This window comes from Oncorhynchus tshawytscha, linkage group LG15, assembly GCF_018296145.1.
Source record: "Oncorhynchus tshawytscha isolate Ot180627B linkage group LG15, Otsh_v2.0, whole genome shotgun sequence".
Lineage (NCBI taxonomy): Eukaryota > Metazoa > Chordata > Actinopteri > Salmoniformes > Salmonidae > Oncorhynchus > Oncorhynchus tshawytscha.
The window spans coordinates 31,906,562-31,931,254 of NC_056443.1; positions in this window are offsets into that span (position 1 = coordinate 31,906,562).

Here is a 24,693-nt window from a genome sequence, read left to right on the forward strand (position 1 = left end):
TCCTAACCGTGAAGCACGAGGGTGGCAGCATTATGTTGTGGAGGTGCTTTGCTGCAGGAGGGACTGGTGCACTTCATAAAGTAGATGGCAGCGTAAGGTAAGAAAAATTGACAAATGGAAAATGACCCCAAGCATACTTCCAAAGTTGTGGCAAACTGGTTTAAGGACAACAAAGTCAAGGTATTGGAGTGGCCATCACAAAGCCCTGACCTCAGTCCTATAGAACATTTGTGGTCAGGAATGAAAAAGCGAGCAAGGAGGCCGACAAACCTGACTCGGTTACACCAGCTGTGTCAGGAGGAATGGGCCAAAATTCACCCAACATTGTGGGAAGCTTGTGGAAGGCTCCCCAAAACGTTTTACCCAAGTTAAACCATTTAAAGGCAATACTACCAAATACTAATTGAGTGTATGTACATTTCTGACCCAATGGGAATGTGATGAAAGAAATAATTCTGAAATAAATTATTCTAACTACTATTATTCTGACATTTCACATTCTTAAAATAAAGTGATGATCCTAACTGACCTAAAACAGGGAATTTTTACGAGGATGATATAAACTTCTGACTTCAACTGTATATCATAAGAATGTGATATCGGTACTGTTGAACACATCTCGTTGTTGAGATCTGATATTCTGCACAGCGCAAAATGAGACATAGGCAAATGTTATATTTTCAAACCAATCCAATTTGTCAAATCCTTTCAGGCTTAATCCCAGCAAAATTTGGTGAGGACAGATAACTAAAAATGTGCTTGTTACGAAGAGCTATACAAGTAAGTAGGCCTACATAGCCATGTTAGGCCGAAAGATACAAGGTCATTTCGTCAAACTTGTGAGGCGCTCCATGCTCAGTAGTTGCTCACTTAAAATAGTACTAGGCTATGTGTGCTTCAATTAGCTCACTTTTGTGTGCAGTAGGAGGGAGAGTTTTGTGTGCAGTAGGAGGGAGAGTTTTGTGTGCAGTAGAAGGGAGAGTTTTGTGTGCAGTAGGAGGGAGAGTTTTGTGTGCAGTAGGAGGGAGAGTTTTGTGTGCAGTAGGAGGGAGAGTTTTGTGTGCAGTAGAAGGGAGAGTTTTGTGTGCAGTAGGAGGGAGAGTTTTGTGTGCAGTAGGAGGGAGAGTTTTGTGTGCAGTAGAAGGGAGAGTTTTGTGTGCAGTAGGAGGGAGAGTTTTGTGTGCAGTAGGAGGGAGAGTTTTGTGTGCAGTAGGAGGGAGAGTTTTGTGTGCAGTAGGAGGGAGAGTTTTGTGTGCAGTAGGAGGGAGAGTTTTGTGTGCAGTAGGAGGGAGAGTTTTGTGTGCAGTAGGAGGGAGAGTTTTGTGTGCAGTAGAAGGGAGAGTTTTGTGTGCAGTAGGAGGGAGAGTTTTGTGTTTAGTAGGAGGGAGAGTTTTGTGTGCAGTAGAAGGGAGAGTTTTGTGTGCAGTAGAAGGGAGAGTTTTGTGTGCAGTAGGAGGGAGAGTTTTGTGTGCAGTAGGAGGGAGAGTTTTGTGTGCAGTAGGAGGGAGAGTTTTGTGTGCAGTAGAAGGGAGAGTTTTGTGTGCAGTAGGAGGGAGAGTTTTGTGTGCAGTAGGAGGGAGAGTTTTGTGTATCGAGGTGCTGCCAACATTGTTTTGTATTAATGTAGGCTACACTGTCCCGATAATTTCCCACATGTTGCTATTTAAAATGTGATCACACTAGATATTCTACTGAGGACTGAAGTACTTTATATTGAACTTGCGGTTGAGAATAAATAAATATATTACTGTAAATTGGGATGGATTTTTGGGATATGTCTTAATTGTGCTGGCAAGAGTTTATGTTCTTTGCTCTTTGAAACCGTGATATTATGCAGGGCTAACATGTGGGGGGATATGATGATTAGTTCACATTAATGCGATTCTCACAGGAGCAGTCTATTGGATTATCATTTAGACTGGCCTAAAGCCACTCCTGACCCTGGCTAACCTCTGCTACAGTTTAAAGAAGAATCTATCCCTTGTGTGTGTGTGTGTGTGTGTGTGTGTGTGTGTGTGTGTGTGTGTGTGTGTGTGTGTGTGTGTGTGTGTGTGTGTGTGTGTGTGTGTGTGTGTGTGTGTTTGTGTGTGTGTGTGTGTGTGTGTGTGTATGCGCATCCATGCTTGTGTGTGTGTATTGTGAACAAAAAAATATTCCTCAAGTGTTTGTGTCTGTTTGCAATTTGTGTTTGCAAGTGTATAATGTGTGTGCGTTTAGGTTTATAATTGTTTCTTCAAAAGCACTCCTGAGGAGGAAAGCAGACAAACAGGGAGCGGCGAGTGCCAGAGAGGGGGAACATGTTTAACTGGAGGAGATGAAATGAAACGTGGTGATTTCCCTGACGTCTGCTCCCTCTTAGCAGCTGCTTGCCTCTCTTTGTACCGAATGCTCCTAATATTTATTTATTTGTTTGCGGTGCTCTCTCGCCCCCGTTCAGTTCAACACCCTATGTTCTGCCTTACATTTTTATTCTCATCCCTCCCACTCTGGACTCAGAATTTATCTTTGTTAACCTCTCTTTCTCTACATGGGTTCAAATGGGTATTTATTTTTGTTTAAAATACTTTGAGCATTTGTATTGAGCCTGCCTGGAGTACCAGGTGGATGGGGTTTGTGCTTTTGGGACTATTCCATTGCTTCCATTGTGCCAGTCATTCACAGCTAGTGTCTCTGAAAGAAAACATATACCATTTGAACCCAGGTCTGCGAAGCGCTCTGTCTGTCCACCCAGAACCTTGGTCATTGGGTCACAGTATGAATCGTTTTCTTCTTTCTGATCAGCTTGTGATCTAAATGCTAATGAAGAAGGGGCGGAGTCTGTCAGAGGAACTAACTAACTCCTTGGCTGAGTTTGATGAACAGCCCTCAGCATGGGAAGTAAATGGTGAAGTGGGGCACTGGAGTGATGTGATTACACTGATTCATTAGTCTTAATTTATTCTGTCATTTTCTTTTTTTCGCCAAACAACTTCTCCAACCTAAAAGTGATCATAATGGTATTCATTCCTCGCGGAGGTGCGTTCAAGACCCTGTGGCGCTGTTTATTCCTGGTGGGGGTGCGTTCAAATCAAATCAAATGGTATTTGCCACATGAGCTGAATACAACACCTTACAGCGAAATGCTTACTTACAAACCCATAACCAACAATGCAGCTTTAAGAAAATAAGTAAGATAAGAATAACAAATAATTAAATCGCAGCAGTAAATAACAATAGCGGGGATATATACAGGGGGTATGGGTACAGATTCAATGTGGAGGCTATATACAGGGGGTACCGGTACAGAGTCAATGTGGAGGCTATATACAGGGGGTACCTGTACAGAGTCAATGTGGGGGCTATATACAGGGGGTACGGGTACAGAGTCAATGTGGGGGCTATATACAGGGGGTATGGGTACAGATTCAATGTGGAGGCTATATACAGGGGGTACCGGTACAGAGTCAATGTGGAGGCTATATACAGGGGTATGGGTACAGATTCAATGTGGAGGCTATATACAGGGGTACGGGTACAGAGTCAATGTGGAGGCTATATACAGGGGTACCGGTACAGAGTCAACGTGGAGGCTATATACAGGGGTACCGGTACAGAGTCAATGTGGAGGCTATATATAGGGGGTATGGGTACAGATTCAATGTGGAGGATATATACAGGGGGTACCGGTACAGAGTCAATGTGGAGGCTATATACAGGGGGTACCGGTACAGAGTCAATGTGGAGGCTATATACAGGGGTACCGGTACAGAGTCAATGTGGAGGCTATATACAGGGGTACCGGTACAGAGTCAATGTGGAGGCTTTATACAGGGGTACCGGTACAGAGTCAATGTGGAGGCTATATACAGGGGTACCGGTACAGAGTCAATGTGGAGGCTTTATACAGGGGTACCGGTACAGAGTCAATGTGGAGGCTATATACAGGGGTACCGGTACAGAGTCAATGTGGAGGCTATATACAGGGGTACCGGTACAGAGTCAATTTGTCAATGTGCGGGGACATCGGTGTCGAGGTAATTGAGGCATTTATGTACACGTAGGTAGAGTTTTTAAAGTGGCTATGCATAGATAGAGTAGCAGCAACAAAAGGGGGGGGCAATGCAAATAGTCTGGGTAGCCATTTGATTAGCCGTTCAGGAGCCTTATGGCTTGGGAGAAGAAGCTGTTTAGAAGCCTCTTGGACCAAGACTTGGCGCTCTGGTACCGCATGCCGTGCGGTAGCAGAGAGAACAGTTTATGACTAGGGTGGATGGAATCTTTGACAATTTTTAGGGCCTTCCTCTGACACCGCCTGGTATAGAGGTCCTGCATGGCACTAAGCTTGGCCCGGTGATGTACTGGGCCATACGCAATACCCTCTGTAGTGCCTTGCGGTCGGAGGCCGAGCAGTTGCCATATCAGGCGGCTGTAAAACCTTTTGAGGATCTGAGGACCCATGCCAAATCTTTTCAGTCTCCTGAGGGGGAATAGGTTTTGTCATGCCCTCTTCACAACTGTCTTGGTGTGATTGGACCATGTTAGTTTGTTGGTGATGTGGACGCCAAGGAACTTGAAGCTCTCAACCTGCTCCACTACAGCCCCGCCGATGAGAATGATTTAATTACCAAACATGTTGTGAACAACCATGTGATGGATGGAAATCAGCTTTGCTCACAACCAAATAATGAAGGTAAACTGTGCCAATGCATGCAAGATAATATGATAATAAGATATTATGATAATAAGATAATGTGATAACATGATATTTTGATATTTTGATAAGTTATGACAATATGGTAATATGATAATATGATATGATTATTTGATAATATGATAATATGGTAATGAGAAACTATGATAATAGCTACCATAAGATAAGTCAGGTAGATCTACCTACTCCCCTTTTTTGCCTTTCTTTGAAAATCACCCTGATGTGTTGAAAGCCCACCCTGATGTGTTGAAAGCCCACCCTGATGTGTTGAAAGCCCACCCTGATGTGTTGAAAGCCCACCCTGATGTGTTGAAAGCCCACCCTGATGTGTTGAAAGCCCACCCTGATGTGTTGAAAACCCATCCTGATGTGTTGAAAACCCACCCTGATGTGTTGAAAGCCCACCCTGATGTGTTGAAAGCCCACCCTGATGTGTTGAAAGCCCACCCTGATGTGTTGAAAGCCCACCCTGATATGTTGAAAGCCCACCCTGATGTGTTGAAAGCCCACCCTGATATGTTGAAAGCCCACCCTGATGTGTTGAAAGCCCACCCTGATGTGTTGAAAGCCCACCCTGATATGTTGAAAGCCCACCCTGATGTGTTGAAAGCCCACCCTGATGTGTTGAAAACCCACCCTGATGTGTTGAAAACCCATCCTGATGTGTTGAAAGCCCACCCTGATGTGTTGAAAACCCATCCTGATGTGTTGAAAGCCCACCCTGATGTGTTGAAAACCCATCCTGATGTGTTGAAAGCCCACCCTGATGTGTTGAAAGCCCACCCTGATGTGTTGAAAGCCCACCCTGATGTGTTGAAAGCCCACCATGATGTGTTGAAAGCCCACCCTGATGTGTTGAAAGCCCATCCTGATGTGTTGAAAGCCCACCCTGATGTGTTGAAAGCCCACCCTGATGTGTTGAAAGCCCACCCTGATGTGTTCAAAGCCCACCCTGATGTGTTGAAAGCCCACCCTGATGTGTTGAAAGCCCACCCTGATGTGTCGAAAGCTTAAATCTGACATGCTTTGCACCTAAAAAAATATTTGAGTCGTGATGGAAGCAAACAAACGCATTTGATGTAAATGTTTCCCAATGACATCCAAGGACATTCAAAAATACCCAAACATATGCTGAAGTGACATCACACAATGACAAACCATTGAAAAAATAAAAAGTCCCCTTTAGTTGAGAAAACATTTGAAATGAAGGCAATCTCTATCCTTTTAAAATGTAAATGCACTCAGCTTGCACATTTGAAGAAATCATGTTATTAGGAATCCAGTGTTGGCATTGGATGAGGCGACCATTGATACAGACTTTCTATTCTTTAAATGGGGAGTATTTGTCCTCCCTTTTCCTCTGTCTCTGACTGTCTGTCGGTGGTGGGGTTTAGTGTGAAAAGGTCAGTGTGTTCTCATCATGCTCATACTTGCCCAGTGACAGGCGGATATCATTGCTACTTAAACACACATATCAACTTACGAGCACATGCATACACACGCCCACACACCCACACGCGCACACGCCCACACGCCTACATGCCCACACGCCCACACACCCACACACCCACACGCGCACACGCCTACATGCCCACACGCCCACACACCCACACGCCCACACGCGCACACGCCTACATGCCCACACGCCCACACACCCACACGCCCACACGCGCACACGCCTACATGCCCACACGCCCACACGCGCACAAGCGCACACACGCACGCAAAAAAAATACACACACACACACTCCATTACGATTCATCCTATCAATCATTTTCACAGGCTTTACTTTGAAGGAGAAATGCCATTCTTTTCCCATCACAAATAAAGACTTACTGAGGACATAAAGATATCAGGGGACATTTTTTTATATAAATGCAGCCAGCTTTAGAGGGAGCTTTTGCAATTCTGGGTGAGCCAAAAAAAACAGTAGAACTATATCCATTTTTAACCTACAGTACTGTCACACTCTGACCATGATTTGCGTTGTGTGTTTCTATGTTTTGTTTGGTCAGGGTGTGATATGAGTGGGCATTTTATGTTGTATGTCTAGTTTGTCTATTTCTATGTGTTTTGGCCTGATATGGTTCTCAATCAGTGGCAGGTGTTTGTTGTTGTCTCTGATTGGGAACCATATTTAGGTAGCCTGTTTTGTATTGTGGTTTGTGGGTTATTGTCTATGTTACGTTGCATGTTAGCACAGTGTTTTGATAGCAGTCACGTTCGTCTTGTTAGTTAGTTTGTTTGTTTGTTAGTGTATTTCGTGTTTTTTCGTCCTTTATTAAAAAATCATGCATTCACACTACGCTGCGCTTTGGTCTACTCAATACGACGATCGTGACAAGTACATATTGTGTTTAGCAGTGGAGTCTCCTCAGAGGAGGAAGGGGAGGACCATCCTCCTCAGTGAATTTCATAATAATGAAAATAATGAAATATTAGAATTTTTAGATAATAGTGTGATAAATATATTCATATGTCACCAAATAATTTATTAAAATACACTGTTTTGCAAGGAAGGTCTACAGTAGCCTCAACAGCACTCTGTCGGGTAGCTAGCTTCCGTGCTCCTCTTGGTACATTGACTTCAATACAAAACATAGGAGGCTCATGGTTCTCACCCCATTTCATAGGCTTACACTTAAACATACTTGAATTTGTCCAATAAATCTAATTTGCAACTGTTGAACTAATGATTACACCTTAGATCAGACAGATGCAGGAAAGAGTGTGCAAGTCAGTATGGAATGTGTCACTGTCTGTAACCTTGATTACTCAAATTTCTCTCTACCTACATTCTAAAATGTCATTCATAGGCTAGTTGTAGCAACCTCGTGAATGCTACAGGGCAAATACGAGTATCACGTAGTAAACTAAACCTATTGATGTTACATTGAGCTGGGTGAATGGAATATGAATGACAGCCATCCAATATGCTGTAAGAGACATGAAGCCAAATATGTGCTTCCTTCCTAATCTTAACTCTCCTGCTGTGTTCCGTTCGAATTGGACAGATTTACAAGTTTTCTCTCTGAAAAATGTATTTCAGTTAATCTGATTGTCATACGGTTCAATGACTTTGTTCACACAGGGCATCTGAACAAACATAATACATTTTGATGATTTTCATACAATTTGGGGTGTTTTATTTTTTAAAACTTATCAGGGCTAGGCCCCTTTTTTCTTAATTTCCACCTGAATGACGTGCCCAAAGTAAACTGCCTGTTGCTCAGGCCCTGAAGCCAGGATATGCATATAATTTGAAAGAAAACACTTTGAAGTTTGTGAAAATGTAAAAAATAATGTAGGAGAATATAACACAATAGATATGGTAGGAGAAAATCCAAAGAAAAACCAAACAGAATATTTTTTTTTTTTGAGAGACCATGCTCTTTCAATGGCAGGTATAAAGGCATACTGGAAATTAGCTCCCAGAATGCAATTCCTATGGCTTCCACAAGGTGTCAGCAGTCTGTGTTCAAGGTTTTAGGCTTGAAACTTCCAAAATGAATGAGAAATATCAATTTTAGTACAGGGACACAGTCTTGGAAATTCGCTACGAAGACAGGACGCACCTACGAAGACAGGACGCACCTGCTAAAATCAGTTTCCTATTGAACATACTTCTTTCCGTAAGAAATATTATAGTTTGATTACATTTTAGGGTATCTGAGGTGTTAATAGAAACGTATTTTGACTTGTTGAAACAAAGCTAAGGGGTAGATTTTTAGATTCCTTAGTTGAACGAGTAGATTACTCAAAATCGATGGTGCCAACAAAACTGACTTTTTGGGATATATAGAAGGATTTTATCTAACCAAACAAAACGACATGTTATATCTGGGACCCAGGATGACAAATCAGAGGAAGATTTTCAAACAGTAAGTGAATATTTAATTGCTTTTTGTGAACTTGTGCCGGTTGAAAAATATTTTGATGTGGGGCGCCATCCTCAAACAATCGCATGGCATGCTTTCACAATAATAGCTACTGTAAATTGGACAGTGTAGTTAGATTAACAAGAATTTAAGCTTTCAACCGATATAAGACACTTATATGTACCTAAATGTTTAATATCCATAATTTGTATGATCATTTATTTTAATTGCACTCCCTCCAGTTTCACCGAAAGTTGACGCCGAGTTCAGGCACAAACACACACCTCTCCCCTTCTTGGCCTCCATGGCAACCCCCATTGGAACCTTTCCCCAATAGAATCTTTCCCCCACGGGAAACACAACTGTTGTTCTAACAAATAATCGCAACATTGTTTCAATAATATATCTAATTTTCATCGTAGCTCTGGTATGTAAAGCTTTTTTGAGAACTTGTTCACAGTTTATTCTGTGGCAGCACAATGACCAAAGAATATAATGTATGTGAGGCTCTTGATCATATCTTTGATCATGACACTGTTGAGGAGGAGAGAGTGCATGTTAAACTTTGACACAAAATAGTCTGTGATAAATATTAAAATATGTGGGGTGGCAGGGTAGCCTAGTGGTTAGAGCGTTGGACTAGTAACCGGAACCGGAAGGTTGCAAGTTCAAATCCCCGAGCTGACAAGGTACAAATCTGTCGTTCTGCCCTTGAACAGGCAGTTAACCCACTGTTCCAGGCTGTCATTGAAAATAAGAAATTGTTCTTCACTGATTTGCCTAGTTAAATAAAGGTAAAATGTTTAATCAGTGTATTTGTTCTACTCAAAATAATTACATTGTGCTTTTTTTTTGCTAAAAAAAACAAGTTGTATGAGCTCAGGTCAATGAGGCCTACAGGCCATAAATAGTTGTATGAGCTCAGGTCAATGAGGCCTACAGGCCATAAATAGTTGTATGAGCTCAGGTCAATGAGGCCTACAGGACATAAATAGTTGTATGAGCTCAGGTCAATGAGGCCTACAGGCCATAAATAGTTGTATGAGCTCAGGTCAATGAGGCCTACAGGACATAAATAGTTGTATGAGCTCAGGTCAATGAGGCCTACAGGACATAAATAGTTGTATGAGCTCAGGTCAATGAGGCCTACAGGCCATAAATAGTTGTATGAGCTCAGGTCAATGAGGCCTACAGGACATAAATAGTTGTATGAGCTCAGGTCAATGAGGCCTACAGGACATAAATAGCTGTATGAGCTCAGGTCAATGAGGCCTACAGGACATAAATAGCTGTATGAGCTCAGGTCAATGAGGCCTACAGGACATAAATAGCTGTATGAGTTCAGGTCAATGAGGCCTACAGGCCATAAATAGCAGATAGAAGTTAAAAACTTGTAATGTTCACAAGAACTTAAGTTGATAAAAAGATCTAACACAACATTAGGTGATAATATAAGTATTATTATGGATTTAAAATCAGCTATAATGGGGCGGCCATTTTGTCACAAGAATAATGAATTAACATGGAACGAACACAACCAGAGGGTTAAAAGGCACCGACCACCACTGGTGTTTCGTCTTTTTGCAGATCAGACGAGACTTCATTGTGCTGTTCGGGATGGAGAGGTGGAGGTAACCGGGGCAACATCAGATCACAACATTGGTCCCAAGCTCACAATATGGTAATCTGATCTTGTTTATATTTATAATTATTAATGCCACGAGCAACACAGACGAAAATATGATTCGTAGAATGAATTAAACTAGCCGCAGTTGTAAAAGCCCCTCACTCAAAAGAGATAAATAAATGGGATGGCAAATGAGAAATAAGATCTGGGTAATACAGTTTACTCCAATTAGGGGAGGGGAGGGCTGGTTAGTGGAAAATAATGAAAGAAAATATATTTTAAAAATATGTTTATATGTACTGAAAGTATCCAGACCGCTTAACTTTTTCCACATTTTGTTGTTACCACTTTATTCTAAAATTAAGTAAATACAAATAAAAATCCTCAGCAATATACACACAATACCCCAAAATGACCAAGAGAATACAGGTTTTTATAATTTATTGCACTTTTACTAGAAATAAAAAAACAGAAATTCCTTATTTTAATATATATTCAGACCCTTTGCTATGAGACTCGAAATTGAGCTCAGGTGTATCCTGTTTCCATTGATCATCCTTTAAATGTTTCTACAACTTCATTGGAGTCCACCTGTGGTACATTAAATTGATTGGACATGATTTTGAAAGGCACACATCTGTCTATATAAGGTCCCACAGTTGACAGTGCATGTCAGAGAAAAAAAACCCACACCCGATCATAACTCCTTTACAACATGTGTGATAACGTGTTTGTCTTTGACTTCTGCAACATGCCGAACAGTCTTACGATTAGGTAGCATCTTATTATCCAGTTAGTAGCCTGTTGTTGTATGGTGACAGTGGTAGGGGATGACAAATAGAGAAGCAGTGCATTTGTAAAAAGACAAATTCAGCAACTGGTCTCTCTCCCTCCCTCTCCCTCTCCCTCTCCCTCTCCCCTCCCTCTCCCTCTCCCTCTCCCTCTCCCTCTCCCTCTCTGTCACTCTCTCTATGTCACTCTCTCTCTCTCTCTCTCTCTCCTCCTACTCTAGTGTGCTTAGATATTCTCTTTCTCAGGTCTGACATTTTCGCAGAAGACAAAGGGTTTTCTTGGTGACGTCTTTGGAAAGAGTCATGACTAATAGTGAGACGAATGTTCTCTCACCCAGGTGCTGTGAGAGTTTTAGCTACCTCTCTTGTTCAAGGTACTTTCAAGGTACTCAACTCAAATCGGTAGCAGGATAAGTGGGTAATGTGAGGGCAAGAAGACACCTGTTCTTACTCTCTTACGATTTGTCTCACCATGCGGTGTCCAATCCAATGACCTCACCCTCTCACCATGCGGTGTCCAATCCAAGGACCTCACCCTCTCACAATGCAGTGTCCAATCCAATGACCTCACCCTCTCACCATGCAGTGTCCAATCCAATGACCTCACTCTCTCACCATGCGGTGTCCAATCCAATGACCTCACCCTCTCACCATGCAGTGTCCAATCCAATGACCTCACCCTCTCACCATGCGGTGTCCAATCCAATGACCTCACCCTCTCACAATGCAGTGTCCAATCCAATGACCTCACCCTCTCACCATGCAGTGTCCAATCCAAAGACCTCACTCTCTCACCATGCGGTGTCCAATCCAAGGACCTCACCCTCTCACCATGCAGTGTCCAATCCAAAGACCTCACTCTCTCACCATGCAGTGTCCAATCCAAGGACCTCACCCTCTCACCATGCAGTGTCCAATCCAAAGACCTCACTCTCTCACCATGCGGTGTCCAATCCAAGGACCTCACCCTCTCACCATGCAGTGTCCAATCCAAGGACCTCACCCTCTCACCATGCAGTGTCCAATCCAATGACCTCACCCTCTCACCATGCAGTGTCCAATCCAATGACCTCACCCTCTCACCATGCAGTGTCCAATCCAATGACCTCACCCTCTCACCATGCGGTGTCCAATCCAATGACCTCACCCTCTCACCATGCAGTGTCCAATCCAATGACCTCACCCTCTCACCATGCAGTGTCCAATCCAATGACCTCACCCTCTCACCATGCAGTGTCCAATCCAAGGACCTCACCCTCTCACCATGCAGTGTCCAATCCAATGACCTCACCCTCTCACCATGCGGTGTCCAATCCAATGACCTCACTCTCTCACCATGCAGTGTCCAATCCAATGACCTCACCCTCTCACCATGCAGTGTCCAATCCAATGACCTCACTCTCTCGCTTAAATTGACTCCTGTCATAATATATCTTCTCAAACTATTGATTCACATCAGATCATTGTCCTTCCGATCGCTAGCATTATCATCATGGACTTTTCTCTTACAAAGTCCAATTCATTTTTTCATGTGGCGGCTATACATCATTTGATTGCACTGTTGTATTTCATTTTGGGTGGTTTCACAGAAAGCAGTGGTTGCCTGAGGCTGCTGGGCTCTTGGGCGGTTGGTTGGCTGGGTACACGTTGTGCTTGGTGAGCTCTTTCATTGCCTGGCATGGTCGACTGTAATTATCTCTAGCAATGGTTTTTGCTCTGGCTACTTGTGAGTTCCTCTCTCTGTTTCTTTGTTTCGCTGGCTGCGTTTACACAGGCAGCCCAATTCTGATCTTTAAAAAAATCGTTTTTACACGTATTGGTCTTTTGACCAATCACATCAGATCTTTTCACATCAGATATTTTTCAGAGCTGATCTGACCAATTGACCAAAAGACCAATTACTGAAAAAAATATCAGAATTGGGCTGCCTGTGTAAATGCAAATGTTGTCTCTCTTTCTCTCTTTATGTCCTTATATTTCCCCATCCAATTCTCTCTGTTTCTGTTCCTGTTTTCCTCATTACTCACTCTTTGTTTGAGATCCTATGTTGTTCTGGCGGCCTAAATTATTCCATTAGTCATGCGTGGCAGGCTGCTCCCCAAAAAACACACTGATATGAGAACATGTGAGTAGTGGTAATCATGACAATGCCTACTACCACAACACCTACGTCAACCGAAGGAAAAATAGCTAAACAAAACACTTCAAACCTCGATGACTGGCTCAGACCTCTGAAAACCAAAAATACCGTCATAAGTAGCCCATCCCCCCCCATCCTCAAAATCAGTGAACTGAAAAACATTCGCCAGATGTCGTAAAAAGATAAAATATTAAAGTCGTTCCAATTCGTAGCGATAAAACATCAAGTCGGGAAAGTATCGAGCGCCAAGCCACTGTTACCTCAGATCTCTAATGGGGCCCAAAGTGTGGAGGTAAGGGCTGAATATGAATGCACCTCCATTGAATTATTAATGTTGTGGTGGCTTCGTATTCTGCCTGTCACTTACAGGGGTGATCCACCTCCTACGCCGAAGGGAAGCTGTCACCCGTAATTGGAGGAATCACGACAGCACAGAGTTAAGTGCTCCACAGTCCCTGGGTGAAAAATCTGACACCGCACACCACAGCAGCTCCAAGAGGTTAAAACATTTTTCTACTGCTGCACCCCTCCCCCCACCCCTCCCACACACACAAGCGAGCACACACTAAACTCAGATTTTTTCTAGATTCCTGTCATAAGGTAATATTCGTCAGAAAATAGTGCTCTTTTTCCCTCTCATTCAAGCAGACAGACTAGCCCTTAAATGGAGGGATTTGGCAGAGGTGCCAGCGTACAGTATATTGACAGGGACTAGATTTATATGGAGACATGATGCTGCACTGGTTTTGTGGTTTAATGGCAGTAGGCGTTTCAACTGTCACAGATTTTAACCCACAGTTATTGTCCTAAAGCTACTGACAAAGACGGACAGTGTGGGCCACTGTAACAGCTGAAGTATATTTCTACCTATAGCCCTGCCAATGAGGAGACAGAGGCTGTTGTACGACTCCACTGTGAACCTTTAACCTCTAAAAAATGATTCAGCAGAGGTGAAACAGCGTCCATTTAATCCTATTCCGTCATGGTCAGAGGTAAACAGGCATTAGATAGGAAATATGGTAATGATTTAAAAACACAAAATGTGTTTCTACTGTTGGTTTGTTTACATCGTGACGTCTGCCTTGCAGAGGGCATATGCCTCTTTGGTACTTCAGACCAGCGGGGGAAGGGTCAAACAGACAGCTCCGAGCAGAGACAGCCCTATCTCCCATGGATGGGGGCAAGGTTATTGGCATGGCAGGGGTTTGGTTGTCATGGCGCCCCAAACATGGGATCCTGTCAGGTTTTTTTTTTTTGTGACAGGAGCAAACCCATTATGGGTCAACCTCGACCACCCTGGCATCTCCGGTCCACTGGCAGGTTTGGTCCACAAACTGAGTAGCAGAGCCAAAGCTCAGTCTATGGGGGCACACTTGTCTATGTTATGTAAAAGACAGGATCTCAGTGATGGCCAAAAAGAGGTTGAGAGCTCCACAGGTCAGAATATGCTTTCACAGTTCGCTGTACACCAATTGTTTTTATTTTTATTACATTTTTATTTAACTAGGAATATCAGTTAAGAACAAATTCTTATTTACAATGACGGCCTACCCCGGCCAAACCCGGACGATGCTGAGCCAACTTTGCACAGCCCTATGGGACTCCCAATCACTGCCGGATGAGATACAGCCTGGAGTCGAACCATGGACTGTAGTGACACATCTTGCACTGAGATGCAGTGCCTTAGACTGCTTAGCCACATCAGAGCCACTCAGGGGCAGAGAGGGAGAGTTATAAAATATACAGTACAACGTTTTTATTGTTTATTTCACATTTGTATTGTATATTTAACTTGTTTTGGCAATGTCAACATATTTTTCCCAAGCCAATAAAGCCTTTTGAATTGAATTGAGAGAGAAAGAGAGAGAGAGAGCGCACAGAGAGCAAGTTTCTTCTCCTTACAGTCAATGGAGTAGATACAATACATCACATTCAAACACTTCTTATATTCACATTTTATATAAAGCTCATGTGTTGAAAGGAATTTGGTCAGTCTCAAAAAACGGCTTCTATACCTAATCTGATAAAAGATCTGATAAAATCATTCATTTTTTATTTAGTTTCATAAACTGTTGCAATTACTACTTCCCTCTCTCCTTTAGCTCTATTTCCCTCACTGCCTCCTCACGGACTTTCATGGAGGACTTCGTTTTCCCCTTTTTTGTTTATTCCTACAGCAAAAAAAAAAAAATCAAAGGCAAAAAATGTGGTTCAAAGGAAAAGCTCAAAACACAAGTAAATTGCGATGCAAGTGGATTAACATCTGATCCGACCAAATCATTTTGTTTCTTTTACAGGTAAAGCAGATCTGAGAGCCGGGATGCCGAGGCCTCTGTGAAATGCAAATTCAAGTGACATGAAAAGAAAAATCTTTTTTTTTTTTAAATAGAGGAAAGTTGTGCCACCTCGTTGTGCCATAAAGGTACTGCCAAAGAAACATCTAGAAGGGGAAGAAAAAAACACTAATAAGAGTCATGCAAATGATGAAAAGCAAATATTACTCGACTGAAAGTTATAAAGGTACTTGACAGGTTTGTACATTTCAGTACAAATTCTATCAATAGCTGACATATTATAACTTTGTGATATTATAAATCACATAATAATTTTCTGAATTCCCTTGGCATTTTAGCCCATAAAGTAAATACAGGGTACATTTTAATGAGATACTTTGTTACAGTATATGACCTGAGTTGGGTATGTAATTATTGCTATATATAGTGCACGATTAGACAATACTGCGTACAATACTAGCTTGTTAAAGCCAATCTGGTTAAGTGCCACGATACTATTCTTTATTCTTCAAATCTATTGGAAGATCTCAATGATTTTAGGTTGAAGATGATGGTAAAAGAGATAGATCTGGACACATTAGACAAGATACCATCAATATCACTCTCCACTCAAACCCCCAACTACAATGTTGGATCTAGAATTCTAAAATATCTCTCCACTAAATTAACAATCGCTTTGATGTCTGATTTCTCCCCTCGAAGGCAAGTTATAATGAAGAAGTCGGTTTTTGCTTTTGGGATTGTTAGATTGGTAGACAAGAATTTCTTTTGATGCATATTTCTGGTTGGATTATTAAACTAAAATGACTATTTTTTTTTACCAGCTAGAATGGTAATCTTTCCCTTTGCCAGAATACAATAACAGTTAAAAGGGAAGCGAAACAACTGCTGACTGGAGCTTAATTAGCTTTTGACCAGCCCTGTTCTCAATGTTATTGATAACCGTAGGGGAAACGGTAGAGTTTTCAGCTGGGCGAAAGAGAGGGAGGGATGGAGGGAAATAGGGAGGGATGGATCAAGGGGGGTCATTTTAGATGAGCCCAAAACCAGATAGAGAGAGAAGTGGATTTCAAATGTCCCTCTAATTACATGTCAATGGAGGCTGATTTCACCTGCTCTGATTTCAGCTGTAATGGCAAGGGAAAACAAGGACATGCAATGGACAGGTAAAAACAGAGGAAACAGTGGTATAGGTTGAACTCTTACTACATTTGTCTTATCATTATTATTATAGCAAATCATAACCTTGGGACCAGAAGGTTCTATCTGCGCAAAGCATAGTTCTGAGATATCGAGCATTAAAGCTTTCACATCCCAGATATCCAAACTGTTTTGTTGTGAATTCCTCTTTCATAACCCATTAAAGTCCTTACCTTAAAGGTACTTACGCAAGTACAGGAGGGGTGAACCTTACGACCCTTATGAACCTTATGACCCTTATGGCTCTGAAATGTCAATCTGGGTTCAGCCATAAGGGCACTACTGAATTAGACATGTTCAGTTTTTAAGAAGAGTGGCAACATAATGTACTTTAAGATTTCTGACAGTGTTGTTTTGTTGCTTGGGAGCCATTATTGCTGGCTAGACTACCCTAGATAGTACTTAGAGGTAGATGTCCGTATTTGTTCAGGCTTGTGATTGGATTGCAGATAGAATCTTTTAGCGCCAAGTTCAAACTGGTTTTAAGCAGATTTTTTTTTTTAACCTAAAATGTACTTTAAAAAAAAAATCTAACTTCACAGACACATGAATAACCATATTAAGATTAATTATGTGACTAACTCATTTTTCAGATTTGGATAGAACCATATAGTCCCAAGGTCTCGAAATAAAATGAGTACCCCCTTTCAATACATTCTACCTAGTGGCTGCGTTTATACAGGTAGCCCAATTCTGATCTTTAACTCAATTGATGGCTAATGCTCTAATCTTATTGGTCATACAACATCGATGGCTCTGCCTTTCAGAAGTGATAAGGAATATCCATATGCTACCAGACCTTTACTTAGTCATACACAAGACATAGAAAACAATGACTATCTATTGACTCAGAAAAACAGCTTTCACCAATCAGTGATGTACAGTATATAACCATGACATAATAAGTCAAACAATATGAGCCTCACATCCCCTTTCTCTCTCTCTCTCTCCCTCTTCCCCGTCTCTGTCTCTGTCTCTGTCTCTGTCTCTGTCTCTGTCTCTGTCTCTGTCTCTGTCTCTGTCTCTGTCTCTCTCTCTCTCTCTCTCTCCCCCCCCCTCTCTGTCCCTCCTCTCATTCTCCCTGTCTCCCCCCACTCTCTCTTCCACCTCTCGCTCTCTCCCCTCCTTACCTGACCGTCTCCCTGGCCTGAACCATCTCACCACTGGCCACTCTTAGGTGGGCCTTACCTGATCGTCTCTCTGGCCTGAACCATCTCACCACTGGCCACTCTTAGGTGGGCCTTACCTGACCGTCTCCCTGGCCTGAACCATCTCATCACTGGCCACTCTTAGGTGGGCCTTACCTGACCGTCTCCCTGGCCTGAACCATCTCACCACTGGCCACTCTTAGGTGGGCCTTACCTGACCGTCTCTCTGGCCTGAACCATCTCACCACTGTCCACTCTTAGGTGGGCCTTACCTGACCGTCTCTCTGGCCTGAACCATCTCACCACTGGCCACTCTTAGGTGGGCCTTACCTGACCGTCTCCCTGGCCTGAACCATCTCACCACTGGCCACTCTTAGGTGGGCCTTACCTGACCGTCTCCCTGGCCTGAACCATCTCACCACTGTCCACTCTTAGGTGGGCCTTACCTGACCGTCTCTCTGGCCTGAACCATCTCACCACTGGCCACTCTTAGGTGGGCCTTACCTGACCGTCTCCCTGGCCTGAACCATCTCACCACTGGCCACTCTTAGGTGGGCCTTACCTGACCGTCTCCCTGGCCTGAACCATCTCACCACTGGCCACTCTTAGGTGGGCCTTTCCTCACCGTCTCCCTGGCCTGAACCATCTCACCACTGGCCACTCTTAGGTGGGCCTTTCCTCACTGTCTCCCTGGCCTGAACCATCTCATCACTGGCCACTCTTAGGTGGGCCTTTCCTCACCGTCTCCCTGGCCGGAGACAATTGAAATGAGATGACGTTTTGAAATTGAAAGGTAGTACATGAAAATGTAAACTAAGAAATGTTTATTAAAATGTTCTGTGGCAAAATGTTTCACTACATTGGGTCCAACAGAACAAGGTCCTGAAATCAGTTGTGTTCCCTGATGTGGACAAGTTTCATGCTGTGGGTCAAAACCCAGGTACGTCAAATGACAGAGGTCACTGCAGCGACTGTACATTTTTGGACCTTCGTGGCGGGCAGCCATTTTGATTCAAAGCAAATAAAGACATTGCAGCATTGAATTGCTCCGACAAATTTTGTCTGTCAGCGTCCGTCCGTCCCCCCATTTTCTGGCAGTCTAAGCCAAAGGCTTCTTGGAGATAAATAAGGGATGAATAAATAAAACAGTGGAAAGGAGAGTGAAACATCCGCCATGGCTTTGATGTATGTATTGATTCTGGCAGACACATATACGGTAAACACCATCATCCTCCTCCTCCTCCTCCAATCCTTCGAGTTACGTCAGCAGTCTCCCTTTACTGAAATCCCTCTGATTGTCCATGTCAGCAGAAAGAAAATAGTGTGTGTGTGTGTGTGTGTGTGTGTGCGTGTGCGTGTGTGACAGATAGTTTGATCAAGCTGATTTCCCGTAGGGGTGGTGGTGGATGCTTCTGAATTGTTAAATCTAACACTTTTAAAGCTGATTTAACAAGGCACCATATATGTTTTTGAATGATCCTCTTGGATGGAAGCCAAGCTGTTTGTACAGTACATAAGGGTGCAAAAGCATTCATACGAATTAGACCTGATGCCTATTCCTACAGCAGGTGTATATGGTATCACCAAATATATCCTCCTAACACTCTCGCCTGGCACACATAGAGCACATGACAGCGCATTAGTAAGATCTGCACAAGGCCTAGATAGTTTGTGAGTATGCATTGATATGTACACTACATGTGCCTTTAAAAAAAAATGTAGAGAGTTGTCTGTCCTTGAGCTGTTCTTGTCTATTGATGTTCTGTATTATACCATTCTGTATTATGTTTCATGTTTTGTGTTGGACCCCAGGACCCCTGCTTTTGCATCAGCTAATGGGGATCCTAATAAAATACAAAAAAAACCCCACAAAAATCTGCTACATTTAGAACATAATCAAACACCCAATTTAACTTGCTTAAATGTATTTTCATCATCTTCTAATTACTGTATTAATTTTCTAAACATAGCAATTAACATTTCTAAGACTCCTACACTCAAGACGGCTTTGCTCATTTCAATTAGGCCTTTAAATAAGGCACACGGCATTTCATTTCCCCATAGCTATATTGGATGATAATAATTCCATTCATATTCCGAGTGGCCTATTTTAAGTTCGATGATCCTCTCCTCAATACATTAATATGCAGCATGGCTTCTGTGTGGTGCACTTGTTCCATGGATTCAATCAGTCATTTATTCTGTCTCGCCTAGTGGGGATACACAACAGGACTTCAGAAGGTATGGAAAATAATAAATACTTATCCATCGTCAGGAAGGTGACTGTTTCATGTTTTCATGTGTCATAGTACGTGCTTAACATTGTGGCAATGTTAAGTAATGCTTTCTACTTCCCCAGAGTCAGATCAACTCATGGATACCATTTGTATGTCTCTGTTTGCAGTTTAAAGGAAGTTGAAGGTAGTTTCTGAAGCGTCTGCTAACTGGCATTAGAGCAATGAAGTCTATGGGAGCAGCCATCTTTGAGTTCAACTTACTCTGATGGGAGCAGCCATCTTTGAGTTCAACTTACTCTGATGGGAGCAGCCATCTTTGAGTTCAACTTACTCTGATGGGAGCAGCCATCTTTGAGTTCAACTTACTCTGATGGGAGCAGCCATCTTTGAGTTCAACTTACTCTGATGGGAGCAGCCATCTTTGAGTTCAACTTACTCTGATGGGAGCAGCCATCTTTGAGTTCAACTTACACTGATGGGAGCAGCCATCTTTGAGTTCAACTTACTCTGATGGGAGCAGCCATCTTTGAGTTCAACTTACTCTGATGGGAGCAGCCATCTTTGAGTTCAACTTACTCTGATGGGAGCAGCCATCTTTGAGTTCAACTTACTCTGATGGGAGCAGCCATCTTTGAGTTCAACTTACTCTGGGTCGAAAGAAGGGCTCGATTGAAAAAATGTTGATCCATTCCTTCAACTGTGGTGACATCTGGGAGGAAATGGAATATTTTGTCATTTAAAGGTTCATTACTAGTTGCTTTGGGCGTGACTAACACTTGGAGTATTAATTTGATTGCACAACATTGACACAGATGGCAAGGTATTGCTGTAATTCCCCCAGCTTTATTCACACCGGGGATCAAACTAACAATAACGTTTGATGGATTTCATGAATGATGTTATTGATAAACCAAACTTTTCTGATTTGTTGTGTTGGAGAAATGACATTGCTTCACTGTCTGTGCTACTGAAATCTGATAGTAAAGCTTAAGCGGGTTCCCTTGCATAAAAGCTACAGGATCACATTTTCTTCCTAAAGGATCCCAAAAAACTTCAACAGCAGCCTGGTCCCAACTAATTCAGAACAGGCTTACAATCAGCAGAAACCAACATAACAGCGCAATTGAATCTCACATAAACACAGTTTGTAATTATTTGTTAAGTAATACATATAAACCAATGACGAATAATGAATCTAACAACAACATGGGCTGCTTCCATGACATTTCCCCTAAAACGGAGTTGAATAGAAAACAACAACAAAAACTACAACTGTTCCTGGAGAGAGACCCTCCTGTAGGTTTAAACTCCAACCCTGTTCCTGGAGAGAGACCCTCCTGTAGGTTTTAACTCCAACCCTGTTCCTGGAGAGAGACCCTCCTGTAGGTTTTAATTCCAACCCTGTTCCTGGAGAGAGACCCTCCTGTAGGTTTAAACTCCAACCCTGTTCCTGGAGAGAGACCCTCCTGTAGGTTTTAACTCCAACCCTGTTCCTGGAGAGAGACCCTCCTGTAGGTTTTAATTCCAACCCTGTTCCTGGAGAGAGACCCTCCTGTAGGTTTTAACTCCAACCCTGTTCCTGGAGAGATACCCTCCTGTAGGTTTTAACTCCAACCCTGTTCCTGGAGAGAGACCCTCCTGTAGGTTTTAATTCCAACCCTGTTCCTGGAGAGAGACCCTCCTGTAGGTTTTAACTCCAACCCTGTTCCTGGAGAGAGACCCTCTTGACCCTCTTGTAGGTTTTAACTCCAACCCTGTTCCTGGAGAGAGACCCTCCTGTAGGTTTTAAATCCAACCCTGTTCCTGGAGAGAGACCCTCCTGTAGGTTTTAACTCCAACCCTGTTCCTGGAGAGAGACCCTCCTGTAGCTTTTAACTCCAACACTGTTCCTGGAGAGAGACCCTCCTGTAGGTTTTAACTCCAACCCTGTTCCTGGAGAGAGACCCTCCTGTAGGTTTTAACTCCAACCCTGTTCCTGGAGAGAGAACCTCCTGTAGGTTTAAACTCCAACCCTGCTCCTGGAGAGAGACCCTCCTGTAGGTTTTAACTCCAACCCTGTTCCTGGAGAGATACCCTCCTGTAGGTTTAAACTCCAACCCTGTTCCTGGAGAGAGACCCTCCTGTAGGTTTTAACTCCAACCCTGTTCCTGGAGAGTTACCTTCCTGTAGGTTTTAACTCCAACCCTGTTCCTGGAGAGAGACCCTCCTGTAGATTTAACTCCAACCCTGTTCCTGGAGTGTTACCCTCCTTTAGTTAACTCCAACCCTGTACCTGGAGAGAGACCCTCCTGTAGGTTTTAACTCCAACCCTGTTCCTGGAGAGAGACTCTCCTGTAGGTTTTAACTCCAACCCTGTTCCTGGAGAGTTACCTTCCTGTAGGTTTTAACTCCAACCCTGTTCCTGGAAAGATACCTTCCTGTAGGTTGTAACTCCAACCCTGTTCCTGGAGAGTTACCTTCCTGTAGGTTTTAACTCCAACCCTGTTCTTGGAGAGAGACCCTCCTGTAGATTTAACTCCAACCCTGTTCCTGGAGTGTTACCCTCCTTTAGTTAACTCCAACCCTGTTCCTGGAGTGTTACCCTCCTGTAGATTTAACTCCAACCGTGTTCCTGGAGAGGTACCATCAGAGCCACCCTCCTGTAGGTTTTCAGTACAAATTAAAACCTACAGGATGGTAGCTCTTCAGGAACAGGATTGGAATTAAAACCTACAGGATGGTAGCTCTCCAGGAACAGGGTTGGAGTTTAAACCTACAGGAGGGTAGTTCTCCAGGAACAGGATTGGAGTTTAAACCTACAGGAGGGTATCTCTCCAGGAACAGGGTTGGAGTTAAAACCTACAGGAAGGTAGTTCTTCAGGAGCAGAGTTGGAGTTAAAACCTACAGGAGGGTAGTTCTTCAGGAGCAGGGCTGGAGTTTAAACCTACAGGAGGGTAGTTCTCCAGGAACAGGGTTGGAGTTAAAACCTACAGGAAGGTAGTTCTTCAGGAGCAGGGTTGGAGTTAAAACCTACAGGAGGGTAGTTCTTCAGGAACAGGGTTGGAGAGTCCTGGTGTCGAGTGTTTTAGTAGCTGGAGGTGGGTGGCTAGCGTAATTTCATTCCCGAATCGATAAGTCATTGAGACTTCTCTAAAACAGATATTTCCCCCTGGAGGTGTACATTTAGTGTAAGTTCTTGATGTAGTGTATGAGCCTGTGGTGTGTGTACTGTCCAGGTCTGAGCTCCATCTCCATCTTTCACCATTGATTTGTCTCCCATGACGTTCCTTCCCAATAACTATCCCTTTCCCGGCTTGGGAAGACTTATGATAGTGGTTGGAGTATACGCTAACAACAGGTTAATGTTCCTATCATAGAGGTGGTTATGTTTTGTGACATGGTATTTAACACTGTGGAAAATGATTATATTGTAAAGGTTTATACAGATTATTATACTGTATGCCATATTTTTGGATAATTTCATTGGGAAGAAAAAATACACAACAGCTGCATTAGATGAATCTCTGTTGGTGCGCGGTCGAGGTTACCCAAATCAAAGTCTTGCAGGTGGAAAATTGTTTCTTTAAAGGTAAATAGATTTTGAGATCTAACATTTACTCCACTCGATAATTTTAATCAAGGTAAAAACTACAGCGGTGGTTCTTGATATTCAAACTACCAAATCTAACTCATAACCTTGATTAAAGGGGAAAACTCCTTCCTCATGTCAAGCTCTTTGGACACTTCAGAAAGCCTGTTATAGCCACGTATTATCTGCCAGCTCAATTTGTCATGCTAAATGGCAGTCTGAATTTTTATAATGGCGAGAGGAACTTCAGCCAGTGTGTACCACACTCGAAGGTGGTTGTTACAATCAGTGCTGCTGGATCAAATGACAGAGTATCCCAGGAATGTTCCAAATGTACATGAAGCTTATTTCTCTCAACTTTTGTGCACAGATTTGTTTACATCCCTGTTATTGAGAATTTCTCCTTTACCAAGATAATCCATCCACCTGACAGGTCTGGCATAACAAGAAGCTGATTAAACAGCATGATCATTACATAGGTGCACCTTCTGCTGGGGACAATAAAATGGCCACTTTAAAATGTGCAGTTTTGTCACATACCAGAATGCTACAAATGTCTAAAGTTTTGAGGGAGGAGTATTTCTGTCCATAATAAAGGCCTTTTGTGGGGAAAGACTCGTTCTGATTGGCTGGGGCTGCCTCTCAAGTGGGTGGGCCTATGACCTCCAAGGTCCACCCATGGATGTACCCCTGCCCAGTCATGAGAAATCCTTAGATTGGGGCCTAATTTCTTTATTTCAATTGACTCATTTCCTTATATGAACTGTAACTCAGTAAAATATTTGAAATTGTTGCATTTATATTTTTGTTCAGTGTACGTAGACATTCCAGCACACACTCCTCAAGGCATATAGAACTCAAGAAGTAAATGTATTGCGTTTGGCAGTTCATTAAACACAGGAGGCAAGCAAGAAGATGAGAAAAGCTATGAGTACTGGGTAAGATTACAATTGTAAGTGTCTGAATGGGGAGGGACCAGGTTGAAAAGATGAAGGTGTTATCAAGCATACTCACTCGTCCACGGCCTGGCTACTTAGCCTGCATGGGGAGCCCTGTCTTTTTCTGAAGAGCAGATTAAACACAGGGGACTGACCTGCCCCAGATTTGATGCTTCATTG